This window comes from Prionailurus viverrinus, chromosome B4 (genome assembly GCF_022837055.1).
Source record: "Prionailurus viverrinus isolate Anna chromosome B4, UM_Priviv_1.0, whole genome shotgun sequence".
Classification (NCBI taxonomy): Eukaryota; Metazoa; Chordata; class Mammalia; order Carnivora; family Felidae; genus Prionailurus; species Prionailurus viverrinus.
Window position 1 is genome coordinate 83,531,810 of NC_062567.1, and position 11,917 is coordinate 83,543,726.

An 11,917-nucleotide genomic window follows, 5' to 3' on the forward strand; every position below is an offset into this window, starting at 1 on the left:
AATATTTATGGTTATGCCAAAAATAAAATATGATTTTCTTCACAAATCAAGTTAATTTTTTTTAACTGGAAACAAATTTTTATTACCCAAGTATTGTCACATAATTGAATATTTCTCTACCTTGCACACAACTGTTATTCTCCACAGAAAGGCTGTTTCTTAACTTCTCATGTGATGGCAAGTGTTAAAATCCTGATTTTAACAGAAGAGTTAAGTGTAGTAAAAAATGCCTCAGCAATTTCAATTGAAAGGGGTACATTGGAACATGGCTTTTTCACTCAGTTATTAGGAATGTATAAATGTCTTTTTATTAAAAATGCAAAATAAATTATTTTTCAGCATGGAAGATGACAGCAGCAAACCTGACTGTCAACTGAAACCAGTAACTCATGGCTATAGAGATTTTCTTCAACATCAGCCAGACATTTCTTCAGTCATTTACTTCAATTGACTTCCCTGAAGTTATTGGTGAGAGGCACTGCCTTGAGCTTTCTCTTTTAGTTCACTAATAGTAGCAATGAACTACTCTAGGAATTAGAACATGCCACCTGCTGTTCCACCCATTCCACCTACTCCAGGATCCTTCCCTTTGAGAATTTCTGTGACGACAATTTCTGCTATAGTTAACAGAGTGGCACTCCAGCAGCATCCACTAAAACAGTTTTTTCAACCACAGTTGGATCCATGATTCGTTTTTCCATCATATTCACATAATCTCCAAACATGGTGTCATAACTAACTTCTGAGGAACGTTGAATAATTTTCTCAGTTATCAATGATCCTTCAACACCTATCTTCTTAGCAATGGTCATTGCAGGGATTTTGAGTGTTATTTTAGTAATTTCTATATTGATTTTTGATCTTCATTAGCTGGAGTTATTGAGTCCGAGGCTGGAATGTACCAGAGCGGAGAACAAAAGCCTCCTAGAACTATGCCTTCTTCAACAGCAGCTCATAGCATTAAGGACATCTGTAACTTTCTTTTCATTCATTTCAACACCATCTGTCCCACGACCTTTCAGCATAGCCACTCCATCTGAGAATTTTGCCAGATGGTCATTTCGTTTTTCCTTTTCATATATACTAGTTGTGATATCTAACTGCTTAATGATTTATTGAATACAGCTTTCAATTTGAGCCTTCCCACCTTTTCCTTTCACGAGCATAGCATCATCTTTGGTCACAATGACTTCTCCAACTTTTCCTCAGTCCTGAGGCTTAATATCTTTAAGATTTAGTCAATCCTGGGAAGAGAGGAAGATGGCGGCGTAGGAGAACGCTGGGCTCACCGCGCGTCCTGCTGATCACTTAGATTCCACCTACACCTGCATAAATAACCCAGAAAACCGCGAGAGGATTAGCAGAACGGAGTCGCTGGAGCCAAGCACAGACGAGAGGCCCACGGAAGAGGGTAGGAAGGGCGGCAAGGCGGTGCGCGCTCCACGGACTGGCGGGAGGGAGCTGGGGCGGAGGGGCGGCTCACCGGCCAAGCAGAGCCGCGAGTCTGGCTTGCAAAAGCGGAGGGGCCTGACGGACTGTGTTCTGACAGCGAGTGCTACTTAGCTTCTGGGAGGTCATAAGTTAACAGCTCTGCTCAGAAAGTGGGAAGGCTGGAGGACAAGGGGAGGGAGAGCTGCTTAGCCCCCGGACAACAGAGCTCAGTTTGGCGGGGAACAAAGGCGCTCGCCAGCGCCATCTCCCCAGCCCATCCCCCAGCCAAAATCCCAAAGAGAACCAGTTCCTGCCAGGGAACTTGCTCGCTCCGCACAAACACCCAACTCTGTGCTTTTGCGGAGCCAAACCTCCGGCAGCGGATCTGATTCCCTCCTACGGCCACAGGGCCCCTCCTGAAGTGGATCACCTAAGGAGAAGCAAGCTAAGCCTGCCCCTCCTGCCCCTGTGCACCTTGCCTACCCACCCCAGCTAATACGCCAGATCTCCAGCACCACAAGCCTGGCAGTGTGCAAGTAGCCCAGACGGGCCACACCACCCCACAGTGAATCCCGCCCCTAGGAGAGGGGAAGAGAAGGCACACACCAGTCTGACTGTGGCCCCAGCGGTGGGCTGGGGGCAGACATCAGGTCGGACTGCGGCTCCACCCACCAACTCCAGTTATACACCACAGCACAGGGGAAGTGCCCTGCAGGTCCTCACCACGCCAGGGACTATCCAAAATGACCAAGCAGAAGAATTCCCCTCAGAAGAATCTCCAGGAAATAACAACAGCTAATGAGCTGATCAAAAAGGACTTAAATAACATAACAGAAAGTGAATTTAGAATAATAGTCATAAAATTAATCGCTGGGCTTGAAAACAGTATAGAGGACAGCAGAGAATCTCTTGCTACAGAGATCAAGGGACTAAGGAACAGTCACGAGGAGCTGAAAAACGCTTTAAACGAAATGCATAACAAAATGGAAACCACCACGGCTCGGATTGAAGAGGCAGAGGAGAGAATAGGTGAACTAGAAGATAAAGTTATGGAAAAAGAGGAAGCTGAGAAAAAGATAAAAAAATCCAGGAGCATCAGGGGAAAACTAGAGAACTAAGTGATACACTAAAAAGAAATAATATACGCATAATTGGTATCCCAGAGGAGGAAGAGAGAGGGAAAGGTGCTGAAGGGGTACTTGAAGAAATAATAGCTGAGAACTTCCCTGAACTGGGGAAGGAAAAAGGCATTGAAATCCAAGAGGCACAGAGAACTCCCTTCAGACGTAACTTGAATCGATCTTCTGCACGACATATCATAGTGAAACTGGCAAAATACAAGGATAAAGAGAAAATTCTGAAAGCAGCAAGGGGTAAACGTGCCCTCACATATAAAGGGAGACCTATAAGACTCGTGACTGATCTCTCTTTTGAAACTTGGCAGGCCAGAAAGAATTGGCACGAGATTTTCAGGGTGCTAGACAGAAAAAATATGCAGCTGAGAATCCTTTATCCAGCAAGTCTGTCATTTAGAATAGAAGGAGAGATAAAGGTCTTCCCAAACAAACAAAAACTGAAGGAATTTGTCACCACTAAACCAGCCCTACAAGAGATCCTAAGGGGGACCCTGTGAGACAAAGTCCCAGAGACATCACTATAAGCATAAAACATACAGACATCACAATGACTCTAAACCCATATCTTTCTATAATAACACTGAATGTAAATGGATTAAATGCGCCAACCAAAAGACATAGGGTATCAGAATGGATAAAAAAACAAGACCCATCTATTTGCTGTCTACAAGAGACTCATTTTAGACCTGAGGACACCTTTAGATTGAGAGTGAGGGGATGGAGAACTATTTATCATGCGACTGGAAGCCAAAAGAAAGCTGGAGTAGCCATACTTATATCAGACAAACTAGACTTTAAATTAAAGTCTGTAACAAGAGATGAAGGACATTATATAATAGTTACAGGGTCTATCCATCAGGAAGAGCTAACAATTATAAATGTCTATGCGCCGAATACAGGAGCCCCCAAATATATAAAACAATTACTCATAAACACAAGGAACCTTATTGATAAGAATGTGGTAATTGCAGGGGACTTTAACACCCCACTTACAGAAATGGATAGATCATCTAGACACACGGTCAATAAAGAAACAAGGGCCCTGAATGAGACATTGGATCAGATGGACTTGACAGATATATTTAGAACTCTGCATCCCAAAGCAACAGAATATACTTTCTTCTCGAGTGCACATGGAACATTCTCCAAGATAGATCATATACTGGGTCACAAAACAGCCCTTCATAAGTTTACCAGAATTGAAATTATACCATGCATACTTTCAGACCACACTGCTATGAAGCTTGAAATCAACCACAGGAAAAAGTCTGGAAAACCTCCAAAAGCATGGAGGTTAAAGAACACCCTATTAACGAATGAGTGGGTCAACCAGGCAATTAGAGAAGAAATTAAACAATATATGGAAACAAATGAAAATGAAAATACAACAATCCAAACGCTTTGGGACCCAGTGAAGGCAGTCCTGAGAGGAAAATACATTGCAATCCAGGCCTATCTCAAGAAACAAGAAAAATCCCAAATACAAAATCTAACAGCACACCTAAAGGAACTAGAAGCAGAACAGCAAAGGCAGCCTAAACCCAGCAGAAGAAGAGAAATAATAAAGATCAGAGCAGAAATAAACAATATAGAATCTAAAAAAACTGTAGAGCAGATCAACGAAACCAAGAGTTGGTTTTTTGAAAAAATAAACAAAATTGACAAACCTCTAGCCAGGCTTCTCAAAAAGAAAAGGGAGATTACCCAAATAGATAAAATCATGAATGAAAATGGAATGATTACAACCGATCCCTCAGAGATACAAACAATTATCAGGGAATACTATGAAAAATTATATGCCAACAAACTGGAAAACCTGGAAGAAATGGACAAATTCCTGAACACCCACACTCTTCCAAAACTCAATCAGGAGGAAATAGAAAGCTTGAACAGACCCATAACCAGTGAAGAAATTGAATCGGTTATCAAAAATCTCCCAACAAATAAGAGTCCAGGACCAGATGGCTTCACAGGGGAGTTCTACCAGACGTTTAAAGCAGAGATAATACCTATCCTTCTCAAGCTATTCCAAGAAATAGAAAGGGAAGGAAAACTTCCAGACTCATTCTATGAAGCCAGTATTACTTTGATTCCTAAACCAGACAGAGACCCAGTAAAAAAAAAGAACTACCGGCCAATATCCCTGATGAATGTGGATGCAAAAATTCTCAATAAGATACTAGCAAATCGAATTCAATGGCATATAAAAAGAATTATTCACCATGATCAAGTGGGATTCATTCCTGGGATGCAGGGCTGGTTCAACATTGGCAAATCAATCAACGTGATACATCACATTAACAACAAAAAAGAGAAGAACCATATGATCCTGTCAATCGATGCAGAAAAGGCCTTTGACAAAATCCAGCACCCTTTCTTAATAAAAACCCTTGACAAAGTCGGGATAGAAGGAACATACTTAAAGATCATAAAAGCCATTTATGAAAAGCCCACAGCTAACATCATCCTCAACGGGGAAAAACTGAGAGCTTTTTCCCTGAGATCAGGAACACGACAGGGATGCCCACTCTCACCGCTGTTGTTTAACATAGTGCTGGAAGTTCTAGCATCAGCAATCAGACAACAAAAGGAAATCAAAGGCATCAAAATTGGCAAAGATGAAGTCAAGCTTTCGCTTTTTGCAGATGACATGTTACTATACATGGAAAATCCGATAGACTCTAGCAAAAGTCTGCTGGAACTGATACATGAATTCAGCAAAGTTGCAGGATACAAAATCAATGTACAGAAATCAGTTGAATTCTTATACACTTACAATGAAGCAACAGAAAGACAAATAAAGAAACTGATCCCATTCACAATTGCACCAAGAAGCATGAAATACCTAGGAATAAATCTAACCAAAGATGTAAAGGATCTGTATGCTGAAAACTATAGAAAGCTTATGAAGGTAATTGAAGAAGATTTAAAGAAATGGAAAGACATTCCCTGCTCATGGATTGGAAAAATAAATATTGTCAAAATGTCAATACTACCCAAAGCTATCTACACATTCAATGCAATCCCAATCAAAATTGCACCAGCATTCTTCTCGAAACTAGAACAAGCAATCCTAAAATTCATATGGAACCACAAAAGGCCCCGAATAGCCAAAGGAATTTTGAAGAAGAAGACCAAAGCAGGAGGCATCACAATCCCAGACTTTAGCCTCTACTACAAAGCTGTCATCATCAAGACAGCATGGTATTGGCACCAAAACAGACACATAGACCAATGGAATAGAATAGAAACCCCAGAACTAGACCCACAAACGTATGGCCAACTCATCTTTGACAAAGCAGGAAAGAACATCCAATGGAAAAAAGACAGTCTCTTTAACAAATGGTGCTGGGAGAACTGGACAGCAACATGCAGAAGGTTGAAACTAGACCACTTTCTCACACCATTCACAAAAATAAACTCAAAATGGATAAAGGACCTGAATGTGAGACAGGAAACCATCAAAACCCTACAGGAGAAAGCAGGAAAAGACCTCTCTGACCTCAGCCGGAGCAATCTCTTACTCGACACATCCCCAAAGGCAAGGGAATTAAAAGCAAAAGTGAATTACTGGGACCTTATGAAGATAAAAAGCTTCTGCACAGCAAAGGGAACAACCAACAAAACTAAAAGGCAACCAACGGAAAGGGAAAAGATATTTGCAAATGACATATCGGACAAAGGGCTAGTATCCAAAATCTATAAAGAGCTCAGCAAACTCCACACCCGAAAAACAAATAACCCAGTGAAGAAATGGGCAGAAAACATGAATAGACACTTCTCTAAAGAAGACATCCGGATGGCCAACAGGCACATGAAAAGATGTTCAGCGTCGCTCCTTATCAGGGAAATACAAATCAAAACCACACTCAGGTATCACCTCACGCCAGTCAGAGTGGCCAAAATGAACAAATCAGGAGACTATAGATGCTGGAGAGGATGTGGAGAAACGGGAACCCTCTTGCACTGTTGGTGGGAATGCAAACTGGTGCAGCCACTCTGGAAAGCAGTGTGGAGGTTCTTCAGAAAATTAAAAATAGACCTACCCTATGACCCAGCAATAGCACTGCTAGGAATTTATCCAAGGGATACAGGAGTACTGATGCATAGGGGCACTTGTACCCCAATGTTCATAGCAGCACTCTCAACAATAGCCAAATTATGGAAAGAGCCTAAATGTCCATCAACTGATGAATGGATAAAGAAATTGTGGTTTATATACACAATGGAGTACTACGTGGCAATGAGAAAAAATGAAATATGGCCTTTTGTAGCAACGTGGATGGAACTGGAGAGTGTGATGCTAAGTGAAATAAGCCATACAGAGAAAGACAGATACCATATGGTTTCACTCTTATGTGGATCCTGAGAAACTTAACAGGAACCCATGGGGGAGGGGAAGAAAAAAAAAAAAAGGTTAGAGTGGGAGACAGCCAAAGCATAAGAGACTGTTAAAAACTGAGAATAAACTGAGGCTTGATGGGGGGTGGGACGGAGGAGAGGGCGGGTGATGGGTATTGAGGAGGGCACCTTTTGGGATGAGCACTGGGTGTTGTATGGAAACCAATTTGACAATAAATTTCATATAAAAAAATAAACTACTTGACTAGTTTTGATTAAAAAAAAAAAAGATTTAGTCAATCCTTCTCCAAACATAGTACTACCAGTAGCAGTAGCAATGTCTTTAATCTGGTTCTACTGTCACCCAAACCAAGAGCTTTGACCATTACACTCTGGAGACCAACTTTTAGCCTATTCAGAACTGATGTACTTAGACCTTCTCTATCAATATCTTTAGTGATTATGACCAAGGGCTTCTGGTGAGCATGGCCATTTCAGAAGCAGATAAAATTTACTGGATTCTAGAAATGTTCTATTCACTCAACAGCACATAGGCATCTTGGAATTCACATTTCTGATCTTTTGATGTATTCATAAAGTATGGAGAAATATAACCTCATGCCTTCAATAATCTCTACTCCACCATTTAGTACTTTCTCATCCTTTAATCTGGTAACACCCTTTCTTCTAGCCTTCTTCATGCATCAGAAATGATGTTATCAATTTCTTTGTCTCTGTTTTCAGGAATCATTGGAACTTGAACAATTTCTTCCGGGGTCATCACAAGTTTAGACTGCTTCTTAAATTCAGCAATTACCACATCAAGAGATAACATCACACCTCTGTTTATTTACCCTAGATTGGCATCTTTGCTAACCTTCCAGAAGCTTTCCTTGGCAACCCAGCGTGTCAGTACACCAGCAGTAGTCATGCCAGCCCCAGCCTCTTCATTTGCATTACTGGCAACATCTCAAACAAGTTTAGCACCAATATTTTTTATATTTAGCCTTTAAGTCAATGGATTTTGCGATGGTCACACCATCTTTTGCTGTTTGGGGACTTCCCCAGCTCTCTTCAATAATAGCTCATTATTTTACCTTTGGCTCACAGAAACAGCTGTAGCATGGGATAAAAGCTATACACTTTGAAGCATTATGAGTCGGGAACCTGCACCAAATTTTACATCCTTAGAATAAGCTGGAGTGAGATAAGGAGCTAGTGCCCTGGACTCTTGCCTTATCTGGCAAAGGTCTGCAGGTAATCAAAGTATTTCTGTGGTGTGCAAGCTGAGCTCAGGCCCTTTGTGGAGAGGGAGAAACTGCATTTTTTTGCTTTGTTATTCATTTAATCCTGAGCTATCCTGATTTAAATTTGAACACACTTAAAGAGAAGGCCGAGATGAGTAAAATTCATCTCCTATTTATATTATAAACATTATTTCATGCCCTTAGAGTAGATCCATTTGAACACAATTTTCTATTGAGTAAAATAGGGTCAACGTTTACAGTTGCAAATTAAGAACTGATGAAGCCTATAGATAAAATGTGCAAGTTATACTTTAGGCATTATTCCTGACTTATCAAGATGTCAGTAATTTATCTATCCTCAGTTTTCTGAGAACTGAATTGAAACTGACTTAATTTAAAAAATAGAGCAAAAAGTCTTCTGTGCACTCAACACTTGAGATATAAACTCACCCAAATAATATTCATTAAATTCACTAATCAGGAGATACTCTGACCTTAACTCAGACTACTGCTTTTTAGTGTATGAACAGTGTCCTTGTTCAAAAACCTTAAGAAGCCCTCTGTATTTTATTTCAAACAATATATTGTTATTAATAATTAATTTTGCTTTAACAAGTTTTTCCCATGGCAGAAAAGCATGCAATGCTTAACAATTTTAAGATGGCTTTATCTACCTTGTGTTATGGTAAAAGCTAGTTTCCTAATTAACTATTGTGTAAATGTTTCATATTTTTTCTAATACCTATCTAACCAATGACGTTAAAACTTGTTTCCTAAAGTCCAAAGTGTCAATGTTTAATAAAGGTATTAATAAAGGTATGTATATGTGCATGTAGGTGTAAATTATATATATATATATATATATATATATATATACACACACACACACACACAGACACACACACATATTTTAAACATCAAAGAAATTTTTCCATAATTTAAATTTTCTTTTTCCCAAATCAAATGTAAGCATAAGAGAAAGATAGGAGTTGTGTTTTTTTGTTTGTTTTGTTTTTTTGTTTTTTTCACTGCTGCCTCCCCAGTGCTTACAGCCATAACTTCTACACAAAAGTTTGGTCAGAATCTATGTTACAGTGTATGAATAAAATGTTACCCACTAAAGATCATGCAATCTCTGCCAATGTAAGTGAGCAAACAAAAAAATACTTGGCTGAGAAATGCTCATTGCTCATTTATAGCCTTATACTCTATGAAGTTGGTTTTTGCTGTGGAATGTCAGCAGGGGCTTAAAAATCCATGCTTATCTCTTCATTCAGCTCTGGGCTAGAGGAACCCTCAGCTTTCTCAGCAATTAGCCAACAACAGGGGCAATTCGTCCAGATGCTACATGAGACCACTGGGGAGCTGGCAGATGTGGAGAGTGAGGTAGGTCCATAGACAAGGAGGCCCTGCAGATGAACTACCTCTAGGTGAAGCCACAGAAGGAAGCTATAAGGAGGTTGAAGGCCCTGGGCTTCTCAGGGAATCTGGTAATCCTGGTCTCTTTCTCTTGGGGGGTGGGGGGAAGGGAGGACTTGGCTGCCAATTTCCTCCTGAGTCAGAACTTTGATGAGGAGTGATGCTGGGAAGCCAGACTGCCCACAGATCAAGTGGATCTCCAACTCCACAAAAAAGTCATGTGTGTGTGTGTGTGTGTGTGTGTGTGTGTGTGTGTGTGTATGTTTATTTAAGAAGTGAAAGGAAATAAACTTTAAAACAAAGTTAAAAGTTAAAGTGGCCCCCATTCCCACCTTGGCCTGAGAAGATCCAGGCCAGACAGCTGTCCCCCATCTCTTGCCCCAGCCCAGCCACCTCAAGAAGCTGGCAGAACCAAAGGCGACAGATAGGCTCCTCTTGTCCTGTGTCCCTCCTCCCTGCAGCCAGATGGAGAAATGGGTGTTTGCTCCCTCTGCTCCCAAAGAGCAGCTGACACTTCCTTGCCCCTCTTTCAGGGTGAAGGAAAGCTGGAGAGGCCTAGACTTTGATCTTCCATTACAGTGAACCAAATCTTTTCTTCTGGGGTGAGCATTTGGAGGCCCAAGGTCCCCACCACAGTCAGGCCTTGACCTCCAGCTTGCAACTGGAGAAGGAGGTCTGGTTTGTCCTGCCTGAGGAAGGGATAAGATCAGAGCCACTCTGGATGTTGAGGGTTGAGGCCACCTTCTACCCCAGACTAGAACTGTCTCTAAGGTTTTGAAGTGACTAAAACTTGACAAGAAAGAAAGAAAGAAAGAAAGAGAGAGAGAGAGAGAGAGAGAGAGAAAGAAAGAAAGAAAGAAAGAAAGAAAGAAAGAAAGAAAAAAAGAAAGAAAGAAAGAAAGAAAGAAAGAAAGAAAGAAAGAAAGAAAGAAAGAAGAAAGAAAGAAAGAAAGAAAAGAAAGAAAGAAAGAAAGAAAGTGAAGGAGTCACCGCCCCCAGGTAAGATGCTGATGAGCTGATTCAGAAAGAGAGAATAATGCCCTGCAGCTGCTCTTCAAGGAAAAGGCTCCCATAACAGGCAATGGTGGTCTCGTGGGTCAAATTTTGGGACACTTTACAGCTGCTGGGGAGAACAAATGGCCCCGAAGACGTTCAGTTGGGAGGATGCTAGTATTGCTACAGCTTTCGACCTCGGCAGGTGTCAAGTTGTCGCCCCAGGGTTGCACCCTGAAGCCCCTGCCCTCTCCCAATCCTCCTCTGGGCTCTGAGAGGGCCGCAGCTTTGCACTCCGGGCATGCGCAGTTCACCTTCTGGTTAAACCATGTCAGGTGCTGCGTTTCCTGAAGGGGGCCCGGGCCTTGCTGGGCCTCTGGGGCGAGGAGCTGCTGCACTGTGAGTGTGATTGTGGGATTCTGTGTGGAGAGGTTGGGGGGCGGGGGGTGGTTAGGTGTCGGGAGGATTGGTGTTTGCGGGATAGGTCGCGTGAGCCAGACTCCTTACAAATGAGCGTGGAAGGCAGGGACTCTGGAGCTAGGGGGCAAGCTGGCATTTCTGGGCCCAGGATTCTCCTCCGGATCCTGTAGAAATCCCGGCGTCCCCGGAGCTTCCTCTGGGAAGAGTGTTCAGGCTGTAGAGACTAGGGCCGGATTCTGCCGTTTTACGAGCTGCCTGCGAGGCTCAGTGGGTCCCATCCTAAGCTTTCTGTGTGGGTCCATAGTACTTGCCTCACCCTGCCGCTCACACCGCTCACCCTGCGGGCTCCGACTGAGCCCTGTTTGCCTGCCTGGAAACTCCATCCACTGGCACCAGGCCTGGCCTTTGGCCCAGAGGATTAATTCAAACTACAGAAAATGGCATTCGAAACTTAAAAAATAAATTAAATTAATTAATTAATTCTCATCTCTGGAAACAAATGAGTTAGAATTAAAAAGCCTTTTAGATGTTCATAGTTCAAAGGTTCATTCTGACTCTTAATTAAAAGGCGGATGGAGCTTGAAGAAAGAAAACAGGAAGGTTAGTGAAGGAAAGCAAAGGAGTGGGACTGCTAGGGGAGAAAAAAGGTTTCTTCTGCTTTGATCAATAACCTGTGATCTGGATCCAGTTTTATGGTATGGCACGAGGTAGGGAAGAAATTATTGCCGTTTTCATCATCAAATCATAGATGTGCCACGGGAGGTTTGGTTATGCAGCCATCACTGGGTTTTCCAAACAAATCTACAAATTTGGAAACACTGGCCGGTTCTCCCACTGCATTGACTAATTAAACAGCCACTCCCAGAGACATACTTTCAAACTTTTGGAAATAAATTGCTCTTGTAGATTTTGGATACCACTGTGTCCTAG

General features: G+C 41.9%; 1 pseudogene; it reads right to left on the minus strand.

Moving 5' to 3' along the window:
- Positions 1-534: 534 nt before the first annotated feature.
- LOC125170641 (60 kDa heat shock protein, mitochondrial-like) lies at positions 535-8,232 on the minus strand (annotated as a pseudogene).
- Positions 8,233-11,917: the final 3,685 nt, after the last annotated feature.